We start from the raw sequence: 13,668 nt of genomic DNA on the forward strand, positions 1-13,668 counted from the left end.
AGATTTGCAGTCAAGTCTTAAGTTTCCAAATGACTAAGAGTGAATGGATGGTGGGGACACCTGTTCTCCTTGAAAGCTTTTATGTTCTGCTATGTGAACTGGGGAAGCTGGATCACCAGTCACATGGCACATGTTTAAAAACATTATTGAAATGAAACTCTTTTAAAAAATAGTATACAAGCCTGCAGCACAAGTGTTTGGGTTTTGACTGGGTATTTTGTTTGGTTTTGGGTTTATTTTTCATTTGGGTTCTTTTGTGAGTGTAGGTTCATACATTTTCTCTGTGGGTTTTGTTGGGGCTTTTTGGTGGCTGAGACTGAGCTCCAGAAAAGCAATTTAGGGTCACATATAAATGCTATTGACATTTAGTCAGATAGCAGGTACATAATTGCTTTAGAATAGTTTTGAATATGTGACAACTAGGATCAATGTATCTAACGTGTGCTAAGCTTTGCTCATCTGCTTTGGAGTCTTTGGCTGCTGAAATCAGCAAGTTGAAGTGTTTTAGGAATATTTGTGCCTATGACTTGATGTGCTGAGATTTGATTCTCACCGGGTTCAGCAGCTTTACACAGCTTTGTGCATTGTTATATTTGTGCTACTTAATGTTGCTGATATCTGGAAATTCCTAATATTGTATATAATTTTTGTTCATGTAATATTAAGTCACATTTCTGACTTAAATAAATCGATTATATAAAGCTGTAAAGTTCCACAAATTAGCTGTGCAGTGTGAAACACCCTGATGTAAATCATGGAATACTTATGATGTGTTTCTTATATTGCAGACTATTTTCTTATACCACAGAAGCACATGAATACAGTGAGAAAGTAATGTTTGTTGTGTTGTTTTGTTTTCTCTCATGCTATTATTTATAATTTCTAATGCCATGTCTTACATCCTGTTTCACAACAAGAGTCAGATACTCTTGTTTAACTGTTAAGGAATCTGAACAGTTTGATTCCAAATAAGGGCAGCTCTGACTAGACACACTAAGAAAATAAAAGGCAAACCCCACTCTCCTCTCCTGGATGCAACCTGACTGCCAGAGTAGTTCCCACAGTACTGCACAGATAGCTAGGTTCATTTTGGAGCATCCAGCTGTGAGGTGACACACTTAATGCACCAGTGATCTGATCCAGTCTAGAAAATCTTTGGGGCCTGATTCTCCGGTGCCTCTCACCTTGTGCAGTCATTTGTAGTGAACAGCCTGAATGCCCACACACTGGAAAAGCAGAATATAAAATATTTTGCACTGTTTATCCTTCACTGCATACCTGTAGCCACATAAGCAGGTGCATGAGGTAAAACAGGCTTTGAATTCCTACAAGAATTTTATTTATATGCCATTGTTTTGTTTTCCTTAAAGGTAAAATATAAAGCTATTTGAGCCTTCTCGACAGTGATCTTTTGAGCATTCCTATAGGATACTTCCAGAGCAAAAGAATATGCACACATAGAAATATGTGCAGGTCTAATAGTCAATACAGACCAGAACAAGTGCTAAACCTGAGTTCTTCCTTAGAAATTCAGATGCTGCCAGTTTAAAGGGGTTGTTTTCCTAACCTAGCAATCATTTCACAAAAGGAGCTCCAATGCCAATTTTAAATCAACGATTGCCCTGTTACAAACACAAACGACATCTCATTGCAGTTCAACCTCCTCTCCTTTTAGTTTTTATGATAGCAATTTAAGGATATTAGGAGCTGTGTTACTCCACAAAAGATGGTAGTGCAAGAAAACAGCTTTTCATGAGAAATGCTATAGCAAAAACTGTATACACTCTGATTTTTCAAACAATGATCACAAATTCAGAGAATAAAGTTTGTAGTAAGAAAGAATATTTTCTGGTTGGATATTTGGCAATTTTTTTACTTATTCTGTTTGGTTTTGTTATGTTTGTTTGCTTTTCTTGAGGGTACTAGTTATTGCATACATGCTGGAGAATAATCCTACAACAATGTGCTAAATTTTAAACAAGGTCATACCATTTTTTCCCACTTTTTTTATTTTAGTATTAATTACTGCACCTAAATATATATTAAAAAACAAGATAGCTCTATCTTGTGGCACAAAGGTTGATTATATCAAAAATTAGAGGCTTTTGGCAATGACAGGAAAGTGAGTCATTTTTTCTGTTCTTTTACGGCAATTTCTTTCTTTTGTTTTCATTTAAGGAGAAGTAGAGATAATAATCTTATTAAAACAGTATATACAAATCCCTGTTCCTGTGCTACTGATAAGACACTAACTGTTCAGTCCTGCTAAAACTTACTCACAGGAACTGGCCTCTATTTTCAGAAGTCGCAGATTATTTTGATTACCTCCCTTTTTCAGTCAATCACCAGTTTAAGAAAATGTGGCAAGATAAAAAAAATGAAAGACACCTGCTTTTGGAAAGCTCTATGCCACAATTTTTGTCAACTTGTAGAGTGCCCGAAACGTTTGGAAATCACTCTGAAAACTGTGTTGCAGCCTTGGTTTGAGTTTAAAGTTCACACTGTGCGCAGCGGTGTGCCATGATGACATACCTGGATTACTTGAGGGTCTGCAAGTTCCACATCTGCACTGTCCTAATGGTCAGCCCTCATTAATTAGTCCTGACTGATCCCCACCGAGCCAGGCAAGACTTGGTGGTGTCCACATGTATTCAAGCATCACCAAATGGTTTCTCATCCTGCAAGTGCTTCCTCCACCTCCAGTGGAGGCTGTGTGGAAAACACTATTAATTATTCTGGTGGTGAGGTAAACAGACAAGAAGGAAAGAGGACAGCCAGAATATATGCATGAGACCTCCAGCTGTGATCCTGGATGGGTTCTCTCACTTCTGGCAGGCACAAAAGTGAAATTAAGGTTTGGGTCTTAATCCTCTCCTGTATCACAGTGGATAATCTGTGATTTTGGGACGCTGTCTCTTGATGGGGTATTCTGGTATCCAGAAAGGCACGTTCTTCTATTAGGATAGAGTTGGAGAGGCTTAAATGTTTTGACGGCCTTTGTAACACCACAAAGTCAGAGGTGGGCTGAAAAGATGGATTTGGAAATGGAATATGGGAGAATATACGTATTTATTCATCTGTTGGAATTGACAGAAAGCTTTTGATCATGTTCAGTGTGGACTAAGGCTGAAAATAAAAAAGAGATCTGGAACTTTGCAATTGGATTTATGCCTAGGAAAGAAGCAAACCTAAATGAAGTGTTGTGGGGTTTAGGTCCTCCTCCTTTTTCTTGGGGAAGGGTTGAGGGGTGGTCTTGAGATGTGAGCTCATTTTAAAAGAGAGATTAGGGAAGATCTGCCCTAAATTGTCGTTTTGTAATCCCTGCACCGGGCCCACTTAACTGTTTGACATGTGAAAATATTGTGCTAATGAAGTTCCAGCCTGCTTCTTAAATCCATCCTTGTGACTGTCTTCATACATCTGCATGTCCTGATAGATTATGCTTATTTTTATATATACATGAGTAATCTCATTGAAATCTACGGGTTACTACTGGTAGCATGATAGATGATTGTGGCTTGTGCCTTTAATCCATTACTGAAGCTGAAAGCTGTTTACAGATTCCTGTAATACTTAATTTTTGCTCAGCATGGAGAACTTAAAACAAGTATCTTAACTTTTTCAGCTGGCTTCCTTTTCTCTTTATCATTCCATGTGCCTGCAGTAGTTTAAATTATAGAATGCTACACTGACATTTAATTTAATCAACGTTTCCTGTATCTTTTAGATTTTGTGTGCACCTTCTACTAAAAATAAATACATTCCTTGTTTAATTAATAGAACCTAAATGTGGGATCCAAACTGCAAGTTGCTGAAACATGATTCTATCATTTAATTTCAGGAACCAGCTAACAAGAAACCGCAGAGAGCGCCCTATTCAGGGACGCAACAGCAGCATGTTTTATGTTCCCTAGGAAGTTATTTTAATGTCTTTTTGAAATATCATAGATGGGATTCTCTATTGCCTCTGGGAGAATGGAGACAAGACCTGCATAGAACCACATTGCTTTAATTTAAGCAACAGAGGCTTTCCCTACTAGCAGAAATCAGTGCAACCTGATTTTATTATGGAGGAGCAGATAAGCCATGCTGAATGTAAAAGATGAGAGCGGTGCTTGGACTGATTAGGACCACGTAAGGGTGTTCTTGTGCTGATGCTCTCTGATATGAAAACAGATGTTTGTAAGTTCCTAAGTGGTTTCTTCATTTTGATATGGCTTTAAGGTTATCACAGTACCTCAATAATTGGATTACTCTGGCACAAAGATAATGTTGTTTTATAGAACTCAGGCTTTGTTGTTCAATGCTGTCATTTATACCTCTGAGAAGTAGCAACAAACCATTTCCATGTAAGAAAGGTGGCATTTTACAGCAGCTCTCGTGAAAATGAGTGTGCCAAGACCCAATGGAGTAGAAAACTGGCGCTATGAATTTTCTCGGAGGATGAGGCAAAAGGCAGCTGGTGAAGAGTGGTAGTGAAGGGACAAAGTCAGGGAAAACTGAAGACAGATTAGCTCTGTGTGAGCAGAGAGATCTATCTGTAAATTTTTTTTCCTTAGAATCATACATAAAACTTTAATTGGTGAACTAGCAGGTTCAGGGGTGGGTGGGGGAAACCTATTGAACACAGCACTATGCATAAAACACCTCCACAAACTAATTTTTAGGTGTACACTGCTCACAGTAAAGGTGTGTGATACCTTTCATTTCAACACAGTCATGTTCCATGAACGCTAGAACAGAACTAGGCTCAGGCCCTGCTTCCCTAGTGCTGGGAAACTGAGAGTCAGCCAGACCTTTGCAAATTTCAAATTTAAAATAGCTAGCAATTTTTACACAGTAGCCTACTTTTCACTGGGTAAGTTGCACTGAAAATTTTCTTTTGCACTTTCTTTAGTTATTCAGGGTGGAAAAGTGGCTTGAAGCTGTGCTCCCAGCTGTGTCCAGCCCGTGTGTGCTAACATTCAACATCCTGTGCACTCAAATATGCAGGGCTAAATAAGGAGATGTCTTTAGGTTCTACTAAAAAGCATTTGGTTGACTGAAAATGTTGAAATGAGTCAATGCAGAAATGGCAACATCCTTCCTTTAAATAAATAAATAACCCCCCTCAAAATTAATTCTTAGCAATAAATAGCAAAAATTAAATTATTATGGGCATTCAAAATTGTTTTAAAAAGCATTTGGAAATAGGATGCTAGTGTCTTTGAGGAATGAAATATCCTCATTATTCAAGACAAACTCAAATGCAGCTACTAGCAGTCCAATGGGGCTTTTTTTCTTTCTTTCTTTCTTTTTTTTTTTTTTTGTAATTCTCTTTTCCACTGAACACCTTAATCCTATTGTAGAACTAGAAAAATACAGCTCCTGTGGAGAGCATAATACAATCTCACACCATTGTGCTTTTGATCTTAAATAAAATGCACCCGCATTTGGCTTTCTCTCTTTGCACCAGATTAGTTTTGGACCCAGCCACCCTTATTCCTTTCTTGTGTTGAACTGCAAGGAACTTTATCATGATTGTAAGGAGGAGTTGGCATAAAGCAAGTAGTAAAGGGGTGGGGGGAGGAGTGCTTTTGCAAAGAAAAAATGGTGTGGGAAGGGTATGAATAGAGAAGAGTTCTGAAAGATATGGGGAGGACACACAAAGCCATGTGTGTCCCATGGAAGTTTGGCTGTAGGTCCCCAGGTTTGAGATGACCTGAGCAGACCTCCATGCCCAGACTGTCTCATTGCCTATGCAGCACTAAGGGTCAGCAGCCATCACAAGCAGGATTTGCATGAGCAGGTGGGGGCTGAGAACACGTAACTTTGACAGCCAGTGCCAGCCTTCATGCACAGTTTGGTGATTGGGACAGTGCAGGGTGAAACATTACCACTTAGCATGTGTCCACCTTTCTCAAAAGTCTGAATTTAATTCAGAAGAGGCAAATTTGGGGTTGGCTTAGTGTTTGGGGGTTTTTGATACAATTGGACCATGGCCAGTTCCCTGTCTGTCCCACTTGGCTCACTGCAGGTCCTGAAAGCCATGCTGCTTCCCGCACCCCAGGTCTGCACCGTGCCAGAAATGTTGCTGCAGAGCTCAGGAGCCCCAGCCTGGGTTTTTCTCTGGTATGAGGAGTTACAGGGCTGGCTGGGAGAGCTGATGCTTGCACCTATACAGGGCTGGCCAAACTCCCATCTGCCCTGCTCCCATCCCACCCACAGGACTCCCGTGGGAGTTCCTGCCACAGAGGTAGGGAGGAAGCCAAGAAAGAAACATTCCTCCAGCTCTTTTCTTTTTTTTCTCCTTTTCCCGTCAGGGTTACCACCCTCTCTCACCACTCCTACGGAGAGGTCTGAAGTCTCACTGAATCAGCAGTTGTGAATATTATCTGTGCTGTTAATGGTTTGCATATTTTTGCATGAAAGGGTAAAATCACTTAGGGACACACACACACTGAAAAGATCATATACAGTAACATATCCAAGCACGGGGGAAAAAAAAAGGTTGTAATGTTCATGAATTCCAGATGATGACTTTTTAAATCCCCAAGAAGGCAGTGAAATTGTTTGATTGTTCTTGTTAATTATTGGACTTGTCCCAGTATCAAATATTTGTAGAAGATAAGACTTCCCTCGTGGAGATGAATAATAACCGAACTTGCTCTTCTTTGAGCAATTTGGCTCAGGGTGCAGATTTCTGCGTTTCCCGCTCTGAGGCTCGAACCCCGTCCAGCCGGCTTCGGCGCTTCGGAAAAGCACGTGTACAAACCGCTCCGTTAAAAATAAAAGACCCCGTAAGTAAACAAGAGAGAGAGCGAGCGAAAGGCAGACCTGGTACTTGGAGAGCGTGACTTTATTAGCGGCGGGGTACCGCCACCCCTCCCAGACCCGGGCTGCGGCCGCCGTCCCCCCGCGCCCCGGGGCGCGTCGCACCCGCAGCACCGGGACCGGCTCCGAGCAGCTGCGCTGGGCACGGACAGAACCAGCGGCTGCTGCCGAGAGGAAAACACAACTCCCCCACACCCACTGGCGCGTACCCCCACCCACGCGCGGAGCCTCGGCAGCGGCCGGCCGGGTCCCCGCGGGCTGGCGGGGCCAGCCCGGGACACGGCTGCGCTGCCCCGAGCAGCGGCGGGGGTTGCTGGAGGAGAGCAGGAGGAGGAAGAGGTAACCGCGGGGTCCGGGGCAGAGGCGGGCTGCGGAGACAGGCGCTCGCTCCCCGCCTGCCTGGGGGAGCGGTGACACGGCGGGGGCTGCCCCGGGCCCCTCCGCCGCGGGCACGGGTTCCAGGAGCGCGGAGGGCCGCAGTCCTGCCGGGCCCCGCAGGCCAGTGAGGTAACCCCTGGGGCTGCGGGGTGACACCGGTGGGCTTCGAACCCACCGCGTCATCTTCGGCTCCTGCGAGAGAGCGCGGAGGGGAAGGGCGCGGTGGGACCCCAAACTTCTGCCTCTCTCTCGGGTTCCAGCGCCCGGCCGGGGGTCCTGGGAATGAAGTGGGAGCTGAGGAGAGGGGATGCAGCGGGCGTCCGCACGGGCGGCTGGGCATGTGCGCGATCGCACCGCTGTGACAGGGTCTGTCGGTGCGGGAGGTGCTAGCGGACACGCACACGCCCACGGACATGCAACTCTCGGCGTGTTTACTCTTAGCAGAAGGGCGGGAGGGGGAACTGCTCCTCGGGAAGGGACTCGGGAGCGATGTTCCCGGGACCCGCGACAACCCGTCTCGGTGAAGAAGTTCCCGGGCGGAGCAGGGGGGAAGGCGGGAAGGGCCCGCTGCTGCCGCCGCTTTGAACCGCTGGCTGTACCGGCGGGCAGCCGCCGTCCCCGCCCCCTCCGCGGACTGTGAGGATGAGGATGGTGGTGGTGGCGATGGCCGTTCGCGGGGGCGGCGGGCGCGTCACTTACCGGTGGCCGCCACGCAGGGCCACCCCGGTGCGCGGCGGGGCGGGCGGCGGGGAGGAGGTCGGGGATGGTCTGAGGCAGCCCCGCCGCGCCGGGGGGACTCCCCGCTCAGCCCCCTCCCCGCTGTCACCATATCGCCTTCCTCCTCCGCCTCCTCCTCCTACTCCTGCTTGCCGGGGTGCCGGCGGCGGCCAGGCGCGGCGCGGCGAGCCTCTCCTCCCCCATTGTTCCCGGTCTCCCTCTCCCTCTCCTTTTTTTTTTTTCCCCTTTTGTTATTTGCACTCGCATTGTGTTGTTTGTCTCTGAAGCCGCCTCATGACCAGCCAAGGGATTTCACCTCGTCCTTGAGAGACAGAAAGCGAGAAGGGGGAAGGGGTGGGAAGAAGGGGGGAGAGAAAGGAAGAGCTCACCAAACACCCATCTCCCGGTCCCTCCCCGCACCTCTGGCTCTCCCCACCCCGCCAGTGTCTCACTTAGCACCCCGCGCCCGGAGGAGACATGACAGACAGCGGGTAGGTGCGCGACCGCCGCCGTTTTAACTTTGTTGCTCGCCGCGGCCGCTCCCCGGGGGCGTTCGGCGCTCGGCGCCCCGCGGGGCTCCGGGGGCGGGCGGGGTGGGCGCCGCCGGCGGGGCGGGGGAGGCGGCGGGGCCGGCTGTCAGCCCAGCTCGGCCGGCTTCCTCCCGGGCGCTCGCACACCTCCCGAAGTTTGGCACAACTTGTCACGCCCCCCCCCTTTCCTCCTCCTCCTCCTCCTCCTCCTCCTGCTGCTGCTGCTCCTGCTCCTGCTGCCGCCGGGGCTGGGGGCGGGCGGGGGCGGTCCGGCCGCGGTGCCCGCGCGTGTGTGGTGGGGCAGCCGCTGCTCCGCGCCCTGCCCGGGCATGGCTCAGCCCTCGGGATCCCGGCGGAGCCGGCGGACAGGAAGCTTTAAATTATTGTAATTGCCTCTCCGTGCGTGAGTGCCGAGCGGCGGCGGCCGCCGCGCCGCTGCCGGGGAGCGCGCAGGGGCGAGCGGGGGGTACGGCGGGCATCGCACCGGCACCGGGGTGGGGGGCACCGGCATGAGCATCTTTATGTGTTTCTGCGAGGCACCTTCCTCGCTTTTGCCCGAGCAGGAGGGTGGCTCTGTGGAAGGGGCTGAAGGCTCTCGGTTTGCTCGTTTCGGCTCTTTTCCTCTCAAAAAGAAAACGGGTCAGGGGGGAAAAGCGACTTCCCGGTCAGAGCGCGGCCGCGCTCGTCCCCGCGGCTCCTCAGGCACTAGCGTTGGGAGCGAGCGCTGCCTTCTCTGAAAAGTTAGGGGACTTTATTCCAGCCCGACTGCGATCCTAGAATAACCGGAGCCGCTTGCCGGGAGGAACGTGATCGGCTTTTCCCAGGGGATGGCATGCTGCCTCAGCCATGTACTTTGGTCAAGGGTAGAACCAATAGCGAGCTGTGGGATTTTGGGTAATAAGTGTGGGAATCTGCAAGAGGAGTAGGTCTAAGAGTGATTTGTTTTCTTACTGCTCATGAATAATGGCCTCGAGCTTTTTTTTTTTTTTTTAAAAAAAAAAAGAACCAAAACAGCAGGCCAACGAAATAGGCACATGGGAGATTTGTAGGCGTTCAGCATCGCAATCCTCATCATCATCAACAACAGCAATACAGTAGGGACATCCAGGAGGACGGTGTCTGATGAGAACTGTTTTCTCTGAGAGGCTGGTTTCACATGCTGGCACAGGTAGCTTTTGCTGTTGTTGACAACATTGACCTCTTCTGACAGGAAAGCCAGCAATAGCCTAAAATCAGAGAGAAAATGACTTTGGTTGACTTTTTAATTTTTAATAGAGCTGCATTTCACTCCATCTCTGTTGAAAAGTGAAATACTAAGTTTAGTTCAGGTTAGGAAAGGAAGTTTGATTCCAGCAGTAGAACTGTAGGATAATGTGTCCTGGCTTTAATCCTGCCAGTTGAAATCCAGCTAGTTGCGCACAGCCTTGCTGAAGTGAGCCACTCAGATTAAAAGGCAACTTCTTATGAGGAGCTAGTACAAAGTTTTTGGTTGAAGTCTTTTATCACCTGAAATTTACCTGAAAACAGCTACTTGTATCTGCTGCTCTTAATCCTTCCCAGACCTGGAAGGTACATTATTGCCTCAAAATTAATTCTTTGTCCTGCAAGCTATACCATTTACAGCTATCAAACTGAAATTGCAGAGAGGTTTTTTAAATTTAGCTATATCTGTCCAGGTTAGAGCCAGCTTTGTTTTATGAGGCTTCTGCAGCTGAAGAGGGAGAGGCTGGCACGGATGTGTTGCATCTTGCAAATGGATAGCATGTCTATTCTGACATGATTTGAACATGAAAACCCAATAAACACATGGTCATTATGCATGGAAATCTCACAGCAGAGCTTTCTGCTTGCACTTAGACTGTTTTGGTTGAGAGTTACACTGTAAGGAGCACAAGACTTGAAAGCTGCAAGTGGCTTGTGTAAACAGATGGACATTTGAGATGTATTGATGGTTTCAAGTTAATTCAGTTAACATGTGGGTGCACATGTATTTAATTCAGCCTAGTATAAGTTTTTGTAAGCAATGGAAGCTCATACGTGCCTTTTAGAAAGAAAATAAGAGCCTGTGGATTTTGTCTATAGGTCTTGGCTGTAGAGGCTCTGAGGGATTAGGATCATCCTGTTGTCATGATCTTGTAGGCCCAGGTGAGACTTAACAGAGAGCTTACAGTTTTACACTGAAGTTCACAGGTAGCTTGCAGATGAATTTTGAAATGGTAAGGTACCCTGTGCTGAGAAAACATAAAAGTGCTTAAACACATCTTGCTGCACTCTGATCGTACGTGCTGCTTGCCAGAATCAGTTAGGTTGAGCAATATCATTAAACTGTCAGCCCTATTGTTTACAATGGGATAGTTCCTCAATGCTCAGGATGAAGAAACCCAGCAGTTTTCTGTTACTCATTGTAAAAACGGAGTGCCGCGTTCCAGGAAGGTTTGTAAGTGGCGGAGCTCTCACTGCATAAAGCACGGGAGGAGACTGGGATTTGGCATCTCTGGCAGTGCTGCTGTACAGCAGCGTGTGTGCAGGAGCTTTGTTTTTGCCTGCAGTTCCTACTTACCCTGAGATAAAACACTCTGATGTTGGCATATGATACACCAAAAAAACAGAACGTTTGTTGAAAAATAAGAACTGCAGCATTTAGGAGAAAGTAAATGAACAGTCCTTCTAAAAATACAGCACTATGCTAAAATATTGCCAAAGCACTGCTCTGACGCTGTTGTAAGCTGTCATATTTTTTGACCATTATAAATAGATTAGTATTATTACAAGGATTTTTTTCCTATTAGCAAAGAAGTTTTCTTTTTCCTGTTTTCAACATGAGGATCCTCGCATGTTCCCTGAACAGGCAGAGCTGTGCTCATACAGAAGGCAGTGGGAATGTTGCTGGTGAGGAAGTGGGCATCTGGAGCCTACTGGAATGGCCCTTGTAAAGCCTTTAAGTCTCCTTTACTGTAAGTCCAGGGGATTTTGTAATCTGTTTTGCTTATATTCTCCATATCCTCAAGATGTTAGATATAGTCCAGTTAATCACTTAGGATATATTATGTAGTCAAGTTCAGACCCAAATTTGGTTTAGACAGCATTTACATTGAAGCTTGAAACAAAAGTGAGCTCCTTTCCAGTAGCACTGAAGTACTGGGGGCTTTGGAGAGCTTTCTTTCTTTTTCATGTTGTGCCCAGACCCAAAGAAAACTTCTTTTCAGTTTTGTGACCAAACAGTAGGATTAGGGAAATCAGCAGCCAAATCTGTTTCATTTTGGGAAACTTGCTAACAGATAACAACATTCAGGTCAAGATCAGAGCATTAGGTTTGCATTCTACTGCTGGTCGTGGTGCACTTCCACCTTCTTTGGGCACTGCGTGGAGAGCAGAGGCTGCATGTAAAGTGGATTTCAGATGACTTACGTACAGTGGAGTCCACGTGGTGCTGGCTGCACTATGGACATCCTGGATGAGTATCTGAGGATCACTCTTGCAGTGCCTTTCCCCAGGTCTCCGGCCTCTTCAGGCACGTGGTGAATGCACAGGGACATGCACAGTACACTGTGTGTGTGTAAAGTGCATTGTCTGAATAAGTTTTTATTGCCTACAGAGCACTCATCCTTTCTGGCTGCACAGGCTTCTAGGTGAGGAGACCATACACTTCATGACAGCTTGAGGAGGGTCTCCTATAATATTTCTGACAGCTTTATTTTCTGTCTCCTCCAGCCTCTTTCTTTTCCTTTGAGCTGCAAGCGTAGATTGAAACGAAGGTAATACATAAGAGGATTCTTTAATATTGGCTATTTTCGGAGGCACAAAGGACAATTACTTTCTCTTCCTACTAACCTCCTGCTGGCTTACTAGCTGCTTGGGAGGCTAGTGATTTTAAGAATACCACTTTACCCAGTGCATCAAATACTGAGCAAATCTTTGCTCACCAAGATCCCAGTTCCTACATCCCGTGGTAACACCAAAAATTGAACTTGAGTGGGCAAGAGCTCCAGCCCCTACTGTGAAGACTCATACAACCATCAGCACTTTTGAGAGTTAAATTTGATCCATTGGCCCTGAGCTGTGCTGACAATTGCCAGCTAAAAGACCTTTCAGTGAATTGTCCTTTAATAGAAGTCTTCCCGCCCCCCCTCCCGCCCCCCCCATTTCCTGTTGTTCTTTTAAATAAAAAGAAATTCTGGTGACAAAGCTAAAGTGTATTCTGTGATTATTGCTTGAAGAATAAAGTATTTGTCTATATTTCAAGGAAATTAATTGCCTGAAAATTGCAGGTTGGAGTTATTTTCCAAGGATAGTGTTCTTCTTCACTACTGCAAAATCTCATGGAAAAAGCCTCACACTATTTACATTATATATTTATGTACTAGTATTTGATCCTTTGAATGATTATAGTTAAAATACATGGGAAAGTCAGTACTGTATTAATACTGTACTGGTCTGAGAAAGGACACCAAACACTTAGACCAATCTATTTTGGTTTGTGAGCACATCCTGAGAGAAACTGACCAGGCTCAATTGGCCAGTGCAATTTGATGACATTTTGTAGCTTCTGCAAGGAGCAGAGTTTTACAGAAGAGGAGCCAAGTAAAACCACACCTCACGGAGGAGTGATTTCCATTGTTGTCTCCTGGTGCCTAGAAGGGTAATACAGGTTTTATTTGAAATGAATCTGAAAGGTCTTAGGAATGCTTGTGTCTAATTCAGCAGGCTTAGATTTGCCCTATGTACACAGAACTTGCCTTTACGGGTTCAAGCCTAGTGGGATGTGTAAGGTGTAACTAGAGTATTACTAAAATTGTATTTGAGGTCTTACTACTGCTCTTATTGGCAGTGATGTTGATGTATTTAATTTAATTTAATTTAATCTAAACCCAGATTCTCCGCACTGGCTTTTGGGTTAAGCAGGTTAGAAGGATGGCTATGACAGCAAAGAGCTGATGGGATAGGGTGAAATTGCTGGCTCATAGCTGGGCTCCTCCTCCTTTACATTGCTTCGTTTGCCCATGTTTTGGAGGAGAGGGGACAAAACTCAGTTAAGCTTGCTCTGCTGAGAAGCTTTGCAACGGTTGTAAATATGGCTTGCAGTATCTTCAGTTTCTATAGGGACTAAGTGAACAAAACAGGTTTAAATTCAATGGAGTGCCATATTGTGGTTTGTAGCAGTCAGTCTAAAGATGCATTTAATTAAACTGGTTCAATTTCTAAACTAGGACTATGGAGTCTACCTTTTACA

General features: G+C 45.9%; 1 protein-coding gene across 6 annotated transcripts in view; it reads left to right on the forward strand.

Moving 5' to 3' along the window:
• The first annotated feature begins 7,080 nt into the window (after positions 1 to 7,080).
• The window catches only part of SOX5 (SRY-box transcription factor 5), a 609,758-nt gene continuing 603,170 nt past the window's right edge, over positions 7,081 to 13,668 (forward strand). For 3 of the 6 annotated variants that reach the window (XM_042050100.1, XM_042050092.1, XM_042050101.1), the window contains exon 1: positions 8,705 to 8,823. The gene's annotated coding sequence lies outside the window, so the exon portion shown is untranslated. Of the gene's footprint in view, positions 7,153 to 7,979; positions 8,400 to 8,704; positions 8,842 to 13,668 lie in introns of those variants that run through there. The other 3 variants (XM_042050099.1, XM_042050094.1, XM_042050095.1) reach the window with 3 other exon arrangements.

Source organism: Corvus kubaryi, unplaced genomic scaffold (genome assembly GCF_017639235.1).
Source record: "Corvus kubaryi isolate FWS band 111438036 unplaced genomic scaffold, C.kubaryi_AGA036_p1.0 72, whole genome shotgun sequence".
Classification (NCBI taxonomy): Eukaryota; Metazoa; Chordata; class Aves; order Passeriformes; family Corvidae; genus Corvus; species Corvus kubaryi.